Source organism: Artibeus jamaicensis, unplaced genomic scaffold (assembly GCF_021234435.1).
Source record: "Artibeus jamaicensis isolate MK-2021 breed Jamaican fruit bat unplaced genomic scaffold, CSHL_Jam_final contig_589, whole genome shotgun sequence".
In the NCBI taxonomy this organism is placed as follows: Eukaryota; Metazoa; Chordata; class Mammalia; order Chiroptera; family Phyllostomidae; genus Artibeus; species Artibeus jamaicensis.
Genome location: NW_026521896.1, coordinates 958,048 through 970,080, shown reverse-complemented (window position 1 = coordinate 970,080; position 12,033 = coordinate 958,048).

Below are 12,033 nucleotides of genomic sequence, written 5' to 3'. Positions count from 1 at the left end.
CAAAGACCACTCTAGCCCCACCTAGCAAATCTCAAAAAACATGCCTCAAGTGACGCACAGGTAAATTAGCTGGCAGCCAAAACAAAACTTAACTTTCTTTAAAGGAAGACAACAAAATCCTGTCATTAGGCAATGTCTGGTATTCAATAAAAAATTACTAAACATGTAAAAATGTGACCTATAACCATGAGAAAAACTAGTCTATACATGTACCAGAATTAACACAGATGATATAAGACAAAGAAACTTTAAACATATAGTGTATTTTTAAAAATTCAAGGATTCAAAGAGAATATAAGACCAATGGAAGAGAAGAGCCTAATACAACTTATGTAGATGAAAAATACACTTTTAAAATAAAAATTTTACTAAATGAGGTTGATTTTAGAATAGAAGCTGAAAAAGTTAATTACCAGCAAACATGAAGACATAGAATTTGAAAACATAGAATAGAAGCAAATTGAAACAAAAAGAAAAAAAAAGACTTCAAAAGATGAACAGCCTCAGTGACCTGTGGGGCAATATCAAGCAGTCTAACATACCCATAAAAGGAAACAAGTAAATAAAGGGGAAATTTTTTCTTAGGAAATAAAAATTCGAAAGATCCCAGATTTTATTTCAGAAGAGTTCTGGCCAAAATGAAGGTGTAGGTAGAAACCTTTTTCTCCCTTGCACAACCAAAAAGAGGATAACAACCAACCTAAAATCAATAAACAACCAAGAGCACCAGAAAATTGAACTGCATGGAACTCTGACAACCAAGGAATTAAAGAAAAAAATCAATCAGAACAACCAAACCGGTAAGGTGGTGACTATGCAGCCTGACTCAGAAAAGCCGGCAAGGTAGGAGACTGTGAGTGCAGGGCTGGCTGCTGAGCTTGGGGGCTCATGGGGGTTGCGTGGGAAGGGTTGACTTAAGGGGAAAACTGAGACTCAGAGGTGGCTGTGGACTACAGCGGTTGTGGCAGTGGGAGAAACGCCCAGTCTCACAGAAGATTCCCTAGAAAAGTGCTCTAGAGATGAGCAAATTGCACTGTTCCCTCTCTGGCCCCTCCCCCACAGGCAGCGCAGCAGCACAGCAAAGAGGGTTGCCCTGCTGGAGTGAATACCTAATGCCCCATCCTCTTACAACTTAACAGGTGCACTGAGACCAAGAAATAGGGCCCAAATGAAAGAACAGAGCAAAGCTTTAGAACTAAGTGATGAGGAGAAAGCGATGAGGAGGAGATTGTCAACCTATCTGATGGAGAATGTAAAGCCCTGGTAATCAAAACACTCACAGAAATGATTGAGCTTGGTGGAAAAATAAAAAAAAACAAAACAAATGAAGGATATCTAAAGTGAAATAAAGCAAAATATTCAGGGAACCAACAGTGACAGGAAGGAAACCCAGAGTTAAAGCAAAGATTTGGAAAAAAAGGAAAAAAAATAAACATCCAACCAAAACAAAATGAAGAAACAAGAATTCAGAAAAGTCAAGAGACGCTTACAAACCTCTGGGACAACCTGAAACTTTCTAATATCCGAATTATAGGGGTGCCAGAAGGAGAAGAGGAAGACCAAGAAATTGAAAACTTATTTGAACAAATAGTGAAGGAAAACTCCCCCAATTTGGTGGAGGAAATAGACTTCCAGGAAGTCCAGGAAGCCCAGAGAGTCCCAAAGAAATTGGACCCAAGGAGGAACACACTAAGGCACATCATCGTTAAATATAAAGATTAAATATAAAGAGAGAATTAAATAAATAAATAAATAAATAAATAAATAAATAAATAAATAAAGAGAGAATCCTAAAATAAGCAAGAGGAAAGGAAAGAGTTACCTACAAAGGAGTTCTCATAAGGCTATCAGTTGTTTTCTCAAAGTAGACCTTACAGGCAAGAAGGGGCTAGAAAGAAGTGTTTGAAGTCATGAAAGGCAAGGACCTACATCCAAGATTGATCTATCCAGGAAAATTATCCTTTAGGATGGAAGGGCAGATAAAGTGCTTCTCAGATACCGTCAAGTTGAAGCAGTTCATCATCACTAAGCCATTGTTATAAGAAATGTTAAAGGGACTTTTCTAAGAAAAAGAAGATAAAAAATATGAACAGTAAAATGACAACAAACACAACTATCCACAAATTAACCTAAAAGAAAAGAAAAACAACAGAAACAAAAACTAAGCAAACAACTAAAACAGGAACAGCATCAGAGAAATGGAGATCACATGGAGGGATTTCAGTGGGGAGGGGGAAGGCAGGAATAGACGAGGGAAAGGTACAGGGAAGAAGAAGCATAATTAGTAGGCATAAAATAGATGGAGAGAGATAAAATATGGTATAGGAAGCAGAGGACTCAAAGAACTTATATGTATAACCCTTGGACATGAACTAAGCAGGGAGGGGATGCTTGAGGGTTCGGGGGTCCTGGGTGAAGGGGGATAAAGGGGGAAAAATTGGAAAAACTTTAATAGCATAATTAATAAAAATACTTTAAAATGTAAAAAATTCAGCCCTGGCTGGTGTAGCTCAGTGGATTGAGTGTGGGCCTGCAAACCACACAATCGTGGTTTGATTCCCAGCCAGGGCACATGCCTGGGTTGCAGGCCAGTTCCCAGCAGGGGACTCATGAGAAGCAACCATACATTGATATTTCTCTCCTCTCCTTCCCTTCCTCTCTAAAAATAAATAAATAAAAATTTTTAAAAATTCAAAAAATTTAAATTCCAGATTTTATGGAAAAATGTCCATCCCTAGATAGAAGTATCTCAAAACCCTAAATAGGATAATCACAAAGAAATCATTCTTAAATGCCTAAAAACAGATATGATATTAACAATCCCATTATATGTAGGATTACAAAGATAATAGTTAATGTCGACTGACTTCTTGGCAGAAGCAATGCAACCAAAAAGAAAATTGAACAACATCTTTAAGTGCTAAAAGAAAAGAAAGAGAGTCAAATTGCAATACCTCCAGTAAAGGTAATCTTCAAAAATGTTTGTCTGAAAATGTTTTTATTTTACTTTAATGTTGGAGGTTACCTTTGCTAGATAAAGAATTACAGGCTGGCCTTTATTTTTTTCAGCATTTCAGAGAATATGTAACTAGCAGACTTTTATCTAAAAAATGAGAAAGGAAGTTCTTCAGGATGACACCACATGAAAACTCGGATCAACACAAAGGAGGAAGAAAAGTGGACATGGTGAACTGGTTGATAAATGTAAACCCTTCCTTTCTTTAAAAAATTATTTTAAATGATATTATATTATTTAAAGAAAATAGTAACAATAGATCTTGAGGCTTATAGCATAATATAGAAATTAACTGTATCATACCAACTATACAGAGAATATGAGGAGGTAAAAGGAAGTATACTGTTGTACAGTTCTTACATCGTACCTATTACTTGGAGGCAGACTGTGATAAGCTAAAGATGCACAAAGGAAACACTAGAGCCATGAATAAAAATAAAGAAGTATAGCTATTCAGCCAACATAGAGGTAGAATAATAAAACATACTTAATTAATCCAAAAGAAGGCAAGAATGAGGAACAAAAGACAGTGAAGATGCAGCAAAAAGCAAACAAACAGAAAGATGGTAGATTTAAACCCAACCATATTAATATTTACTTCAAGTGTAAATGGTCTCAACACTAAGAATTAGAAGTCAGTCTGAATAAAAAAGCAAGATAAATTATATACTGTTTAAGAAACTCTTTAAATATAAACATACAGGTTGGTTAAAAGTAAAAAGAAAAAAATGCATATTATATAAGTGTTAGAAGAATGTGAGGTGGCTTTATTAACATCATACAACATAGACGTCAGGACAGAGTATTGTTGATGATGGGAGGGTTAATTCAACCAGAAGACATTAAAAAGCCTTAAAATTGTATGTAGTTAATAACCGAGTTCCAAAACTAACATGACTAAAAGAAATAATAAATAAAATCATAATCATAGTTGGAGATTTCCATACTTCTCTTTAAGTGACTGCTAAAATAAGTAGGTAGAACACAGTAAGATTATATAAGACTTGAAAAATATTATCAATGAACTTGATATAACTGACATTTATAGAATATTAATTATACTTAATAATGGTAGAATGCACATTCTTTTCAAATGCACATGGATTAATCACTAAAATAGACTATTTGCTGTTATATAAGTCTCAACACATTCAAAAGGATTGAACTCAGAATACATTTTCCAATCACAAAATGTTAAATAAAAAGTTAATAGAGCTACCATATGACCCAGCAATCCTTCTTCTGCATATTTACCTGAAAAAAATTGAAAACATTTATTTGTAAAGATGGTTGTATCTCCATATTCATTGCAGCATTATTCATAGTGGCCATAGGAAAACAACTGAAGTGTCCTTTGATAGATGATTGGATAAAAAAGATGTGGCATGCACGTACAGCGAGATACTGCTCAGCCATCATATACAAGACAAAACACTGCCACTTGTGCTATGGATGGATCTTGAGAATGTCATGCTAAGTGAAATCAGTCAGATGGAAAAAGTCAAGAAGAACACAACTTCACACATATGTGAGATAAAAAGCTGAAAGCAACAGACAAGATGGACAAATACTCATAGACACAGACAACAGTATGGTGGTTACCAGAGAGGAAAGGGGTGGGAAGGAGGTAGTAAAGGGTAAAGGCAGTCAAATATTTGTCAATGGAAGGAGATTCCACTGAGTGGTGAACACAATGCAATATACAGATGATGTGTTACAGAAATGTTCACTTGAAACTATGTCATTTTATTAACAATGTCACCCCCATAAATTCAATAAAAATTTACTAAATAAATAAAATAAAACCAATAACAATAAGCTATCTATTAAATACTTTGATTTGGGGGAATTAAATTGTACAGTTTTAAATAATCCATGAGTTAAGAAGTAACAGAAAATTTTAAAATATCTTGACCTGAATAGTAATGAAAATGCAGCACACTAACTAGTTGGTACATAGCTGATATGGAGTTGAATGCATCTAAACTTAGAAAGGAAAACTTAGAGCTTTCAATACATACATTTAGAAAAAGAGAAAAGTCTGAAGTTAAGGATGTAAGATACTGCCTTAAAAAGCTAGAAAAAGAAGAGCAAATTCAACCTAAACAAAGTAGAAGGAAAAAAAATAAGAGTGGAAATCAATGAAATAAAAAATACACAAATAATAGGAAAAAAATCAATGAAATAAAAACCTGATTCTTTTTCAAAAATCAATAAAATTTTAGTTAAGTGATCATTAAAAAAAGAATGAAGACACCAATTACCAACATGAGGTCTGAGGAGTCATCACTAAATATCCCATAGACATTCAATGAATAAGAAAATGCTATAAACAACATTATGCCAACAAGTTTAATAAAGTAGATGAACTGAACAAGCTCCTTCAAAGCTACAAAGTATCCAAATTGACTCAGAAAGAAATACAAAGTCTGAATAGTCCTCTGTTTTTCAAATTTTAATTAATAATTTTAAAAACTTCCAACAAAGAAAATACCAGGCCAAGGTGGCTTCACTGGGTACTTTTATCAAACACTTAAGAAGAAATCATTCATAAGCATAATAAATTCTTTTAGAATATAGAGAAGGAAGAAACACTTTCAACTCATTTTTGAAGTCAGTATTAATCTGATAATGACATCAGACAAAGACATGAGAAAGCTCCAGACTAAAATATTTCATTTACATAGGCATATAAATTTTCAACAAAATATTAGAAAATTAATTTCAACAATGTATGATTAAATCAGGTATACTCAAGGAATTCAAAATTGGTTTAATATTTCAAAATCAATTGATGTAATTCACTTTACTAACAGAAGAAAAATCCATATGACCACCTCAATATATACAAAAAGAAATATTTGGAAAAAATCATCATTCACTCATGAAAAATAAAATGCTCAGCAAACTGGTTCTGGTCAAGATGGAGGTGTAGGTAGAAACCCTTCACTTCCTTGCACAACCAAAAGGAGGATAACAACCAAGCCAAAATCAATAAATGACCAGAAGTGCCAGAAAATCAAACTGCATGGAACTCCAACAACCATGGAATTAAAGAAACAAACAGAACAACCAGACTGGTAAGGCAGCAGACAGAGAGAAACCGCAGTGAGGCAGCAGACCATGGGGGCAGGGCTGGCTGTGGCAAGATGGCAGGCTGTGCAGGAGGGGCTGACTTAAGGGGAAACAGACCCAGAGCTGGCTGTGGACTACAGTGGTTGCTGAGGTGGGAGAAACTCCCAGTCTCAAATGAGTTCATTGAAAAGTGGGTTAGAGACCAGTAAGCCTGCTGCATTGTTCCCTCTCTGGCTCCTCCCCCACAGGCAGTGCAGTGCAGCAGCAAGGAGGGTTGCCTTGCCAGGGGGAGAACACCTAAGGCCCTGCCCACTTATAACTTATCAGGGGCCCAGAGCAAAGAAATGGGGCCAAAATGAAAGAACAGAGACAAACCTCAGAAAGAGAGCTAAGCAAAGAGGATATAGCCAACCTATCTGATGGAGAATTTAAAGTCCTGGGAATCAAAGTGCTCATAGAACTGACTGTGCTTGGTCGAAAAATGAAAGAACAAATGAAAGATACCACAAATGAAATAAAGCACAATAGTCAGGGAACCAACAGTGACAGGAAGAAACCAGGACTCAAATCAGTGATTTGTAACAAAAGGAAGAAATAAGTATCCAACTGGAACAGAATAAAGAAACAAGAATCAAAAAAAGTGCAGACAGTTTTACAAACATCTGGGACAACCTGAAATGTTCCAATATCCGAATTATAGGGGTTCTGGAAGGAGAAGAGGAAGACCAAGAAATTAAAAACTTATTTAAACAAATAATGAAGGAAAACTTCCCCAATCTGGCAAAGGAAACAGACTTCCAGGAAGCCCAGAGAGTCCCAAAGAAATTGGACCCAAGAAGGAACACACCAAGGCACATCATAATTACATTACCCAAGATTAAAGATAAAGAGAGAATCTTAAAAGCAGCAAAAGGAAAGGAGAGAGTTACCTACAAAGGAGTCACCATAGGCTTTCAGCTGATTTCTCAAAAGAAACCTTGCAGCAAGAAGGGGTTGGAAAGAAGTATTTGAAGTCATTAAAGGCAAGGGCCTACATCCAAATTGTTCTATCCAGCAAAGCTTTCATTTAAAATGGAAGGACAGATAAAATGCTTCCCAGATAAGGTCAAGTTAAAGGAGTTCATCATCACCTATTATATGAAATGTTAATGGGACTTGTCTAAGAAAAAGAAGATAAAAATATGAATAGTAAAATAACAACAAACTCACAATTATCAACAAACAAACCTAAAAAATAAAAGAAAGGAAAACAAAAACTAAGCAAACAACTAGAACAGGAACGGAATCAGAGAAATGGACATCACACGGAGGGTTTTCAGTGGGGAGGAGGAAGGGAGGAATAGGGAGACAAAGGTACAGGGAAGAAGAAGCATAATTGATAGTCATTAAATAGACAGGGAGAGGTAAAAAAAAATGGTATAGGAAACAGAGGATTCAAAAAACTTATATGTACAACCCATGGACATGAACTAAGTGGGCCGGGAATGCTGGAGGGTTGAAAGGTAGAGTGAGGATAAAGGGGACAAAATTAGGAAAACTAATAGTATAATCAATAACATACTTAAAATGCAAAAAATGCTCAGCAAACTAGGACTAGAAAGGAATTTCTTCAGCCCAATAAAGGACATTTATGAAGAAGCTACAGATAACCACATGACTTACACAAAAATTAACCTGAGATAGATTAATAGACCTCAATGTGACATATAAAATCATAAAACTCCCAGAAGTAAATATATGAGAAAACCTTTGTGAACTTGGAGTAGGCAAAGATATCTTAGACAAGATACATATTTTCTTTTAATAGAGGAAAATTTTGATAAATTTTACTTTATCAAAATGATAAAAAACTGCTCCATGAAAGACATGGTTAAGAAAATAAAATTTCCAAACACAAACTGAGAAAATATTCTTGATACACATATTTTTCAAAGAACTTGTATAACATTTTATAATGGGCAAAAGATTTGAATAGACATTTCACAGGCTAAGAAGCACATGAAGAGATGCTCAACATTACTAGTCACTAGAAAAATATAAAATAAAACCACAATGAGATACTACTAATCAACCACAAAAAATAGGCTAAAATGAACAAGACTGAAACTATCATGTTTTGGAGGAGCAATTAGAACTCTCCTACATTTTAAATGTGTAAAATGGTTCAACTACTTTGCAAATGAATAGTTTAGCAACTTTTATTTACTTTTTAAATATTTATTGATGAGAAAGAAAGAGAGAGAAACTTTGATTTGTTGTTCTACTTACTTATGCATTGGTTGATTTGTGTATGTGCTCTGACCAGGAATTGAACCCACAACATTGGCATGTCCAACCGGCAGTCCATGGGCCACATGCAGCTCAGGATGCCTAGGACTACAGCCCAACTACAAATCGTAAATTTACTTAAAACATTATGGACTTTTTTGTGATTACATGTTGCATTATATTTAATATGTGGCCCAAGACAACTCTTCTTCTTCCAGTGTGGCCCAGAGATGCCAAAAGTGTGGACACTCCTGCTACCAAAGATGCTCAAACCAACTGAGCTACCTGGCCAGGGCCAGTTTAGCAATTTTTATAATGTTAGACACACACTTGCCGTGTGACCCAGAGATTCCACACCTAGATATTTACCCAGAAGAGAAGAAAATGCATATCCTCAAGCAAGACTTGTACACACATACTGACAGCCCCAAACTGGAAATAAGCCAAAAGTCTAACAACACATAAATGAAAAAGCAAACTGTGTTATATCCATACAATGGGACACTATTCAGCAATAAAAAAGATTAAACACCCATGCATGTGATAACATGGTTAAACTCAAAAGATTTATGCTGGGCAAAAGCAGGCAAAAGAGTATATGTTGTATAATTCCATATATATGTGAAATTTAGAAAAAGCAAAGCTCCTCTATAGTGACATAAAGCAAATTAATTATTGGCTGGGGCTGAGGTGAGAAGGCAGATTGTCTGGGTAGAGGTGAGGGAAAATTCTTGTGGGGTAGGGATGAAAATGTCCAGTATTTCCAGGGGGCTTTGGGGCTCTGGGGCTTGGGGTGGGCATGGTTACATGGTCATATATATTTGTCAAATGCATCACTTTCCACTTAAAATGGGTGCATTTTACTATGTGTATATTATACCTCGATCATTTTTAATTAAGAAGAAAAATATAATATTTATATGTTATTGGGGATAGAAAATGATTTTTGAATAAGATAGAAAATTTATAAATCACAAAGGAGAATTCTTCTATATTAAAATTCAAAACTTCTGCATATCAAAGGATACCACCATCAATGCTAATATTGGGTTGGCCAAAAAGTTTGTTTGGTGTGTTTTGTAAGATGGCTCTGGTTGAGCTTAGTTGTCTTTAACCTCATTCGAAACAATTTTGTCACATTGTATTGTGACAGCTGTCATATAGGCATGCATTTAAAACAGTTATCAAAATTGGTGAAATTTTGCGTCGTCATTTTAATATTGAAAATGGAAGAAAATAAGTATGCATTTTTGGCATATTATGTTTTATTATTTTAAGAAACGTAAAAACACAACTGAAATGCAAAAAAGATTTGTGCAGCATATGGAGAAGGTTCTGTGACTGATCAAACGTGCCAAAACTGATTTGCAAATTTTCGTGCTGTAGGTTTCTCGCTGGATGATGCTCCATGGTCAGGTCTATAGACCAGGTGAGTCGAAAGCTATCAAATTGAGGCATGAATTGAGAATAATGAACATTTTACCACACAGGAGATAGCCGATATACTCAAAACATCCAAATCAATAAAGTTATTTGTGAAAATGAAAAAGGTGTCTTTTATGTTACAGGAAAAACTAAACAGGCTTTTTGGCCAACCTAGTAGAAATGGTCCACAGACTGGGAGGAGATATTTACAACCCACGTAACCAAAAAAAGTTTAGTATCTAGAGTAGTTAACAAACTAGTATAAGTCAGTAAGAAAAATGCAAGTCATCTAATAGAAAACTGGTCAGGATACCATCCGGCAGATAAATCACAGGTGAGAAGAACTAGATAGTCCACAAACATGCAAAGAGCCATCCAACCTCACTAATGAACAGGGCACTATAAAGGAGAATGGCAAACTGTGATCACCTGATAACACCAGCCGTCCGCAAGCAGGCAGGAGAAGGAAAGTTTTGTGTTGCCTGCAGAAGTGCATCTTCATTGAACAGTTTGAAGATGAATTTGGCAAGAGCTAGGAAAGTTGAAGATGGACTTCCCTATCTTATATAATAGTTTGTCATATAGCGACACAGGCCAAGTCCTCAAGGCTGGGTGCACAGGAGACAGGAGGAGACATTAGAATGTGTTCAGCAGTCATTGCTTATAGCCCCAAAGTGGAAATATCCTAAATTTTTATTAACTGAGCAATGAATTAAAGAATATAATATAGTCATATAATGCAATACCCCAGTAATTAGAATGAATAACCTAAATCTGTATCTATCAACATGACACCTAAAATAATTATATTTATATTAAATGTATTCAATATATTAAATTTACATTAATTTAAATGTATATACGAGTGTGTGTGTATATATACACATATACATATACATCATATACATATGTATACACACATAGAAAGAGAGAGTGCTACAAAAAGATTCATACAGTCCGAAAAGGGAGGTGCTTAGCAGGACCTCGAGGAGGAGGTCCCTACTTTGTGGAGATAGAGGGGACAGTGTTGGGATGAACAGCTGAAAACCTCCTGTGGATAAGGCATCTCTGAGACCTCCCCCACTCTCTCAGCAACACAGGTCTTTTGAATGTGTGGGACGCTGCTGTGACCCACTGCCCTGCCTCACTCGAGGCTGTAAGATATGAGCTAGCGCTGGAAAGTGTTGTGATCCCGCACAACCCGAGTGCTGCAGAAGGTGAGCGGAGGAAGCCCACAGGGCATCCAGCACTACCCACATCACAGCCTCACCTTTGTTTTTCTTCTCCCTACCATCCCACTTACTCTGGCTCTGTGGACTTGCTTTGAGGTTTGGCACTTTTGTGTGTTTAATATAAACCCAGACTCTTAAGACATCAGCATCAAATCCTTTAAATACATACATACATACAAATCTACTTCTTATTTTCTACCTGCCCTTTGTCTCCATAAAGGACAGCCCACAGGTTGTAACCTTTTTTCATAGAAGAGATAAGAGCAACCTGCTTTCTTCTTCCTGTGCACTCTAACCTCATAATCCAAAACCAGGGATGGAGCCCTGCTGTGGCTTCTGAGCCCCTAATGGTAACGGAGCCTAGAAGGGTGGGAGGTGGACAAGTCTGAGGTTTGTCGCTAACCACAGCCCTCCCTGAACCTGTCTTCATCTGTCTTTTTGGAGAACTTAAAAAGCATCAGTGTTGCTGGAGAGGACCAGCAGAGTGGATGTAGGCCCTGTTGCCTCTCACTTTGGAGTTCTGTTGGAGTTCTGTTCTTGTGCCTGTTGGGGAGCACACACATGAGAACTAGGAACCACCTCCCTGCCAGAGGGGTTCCTTTTGCCCTGGCAGACCCCTCTCCACCTGGCTCTCTGCCCTGTGGGCTGGCCCATGTGGACCCCTTTAATGGGCACTTTCACCTCTGGCTTCCAGTTGGGTTTGACCCTGGGACTCTCTCACTCAAGAACGGAGTGAGAGAAGAAAGGAAAGAAGTCATTTAGTCCCTAAGGGCCACGGTCATTGAAGGTCACTGCCCATAGGGACTGTCATATGCCCTTGTTTTCCTTTACACTCACAAACAGATCCTTGTGACAGTATACTAAAAGTGAAATAAACCTGACCTGCAGTTTTCTTAGCATTTTCTATCTCTCTGAATTAGGGCCGGGGCAGGGGGGTGGTGGTGGTGCAGGGGGAGACTCCAGTCCTTGCCCCTTCCTCCTGTGTCTTTCTCTTTTAGTTTCACACACAACACTTCA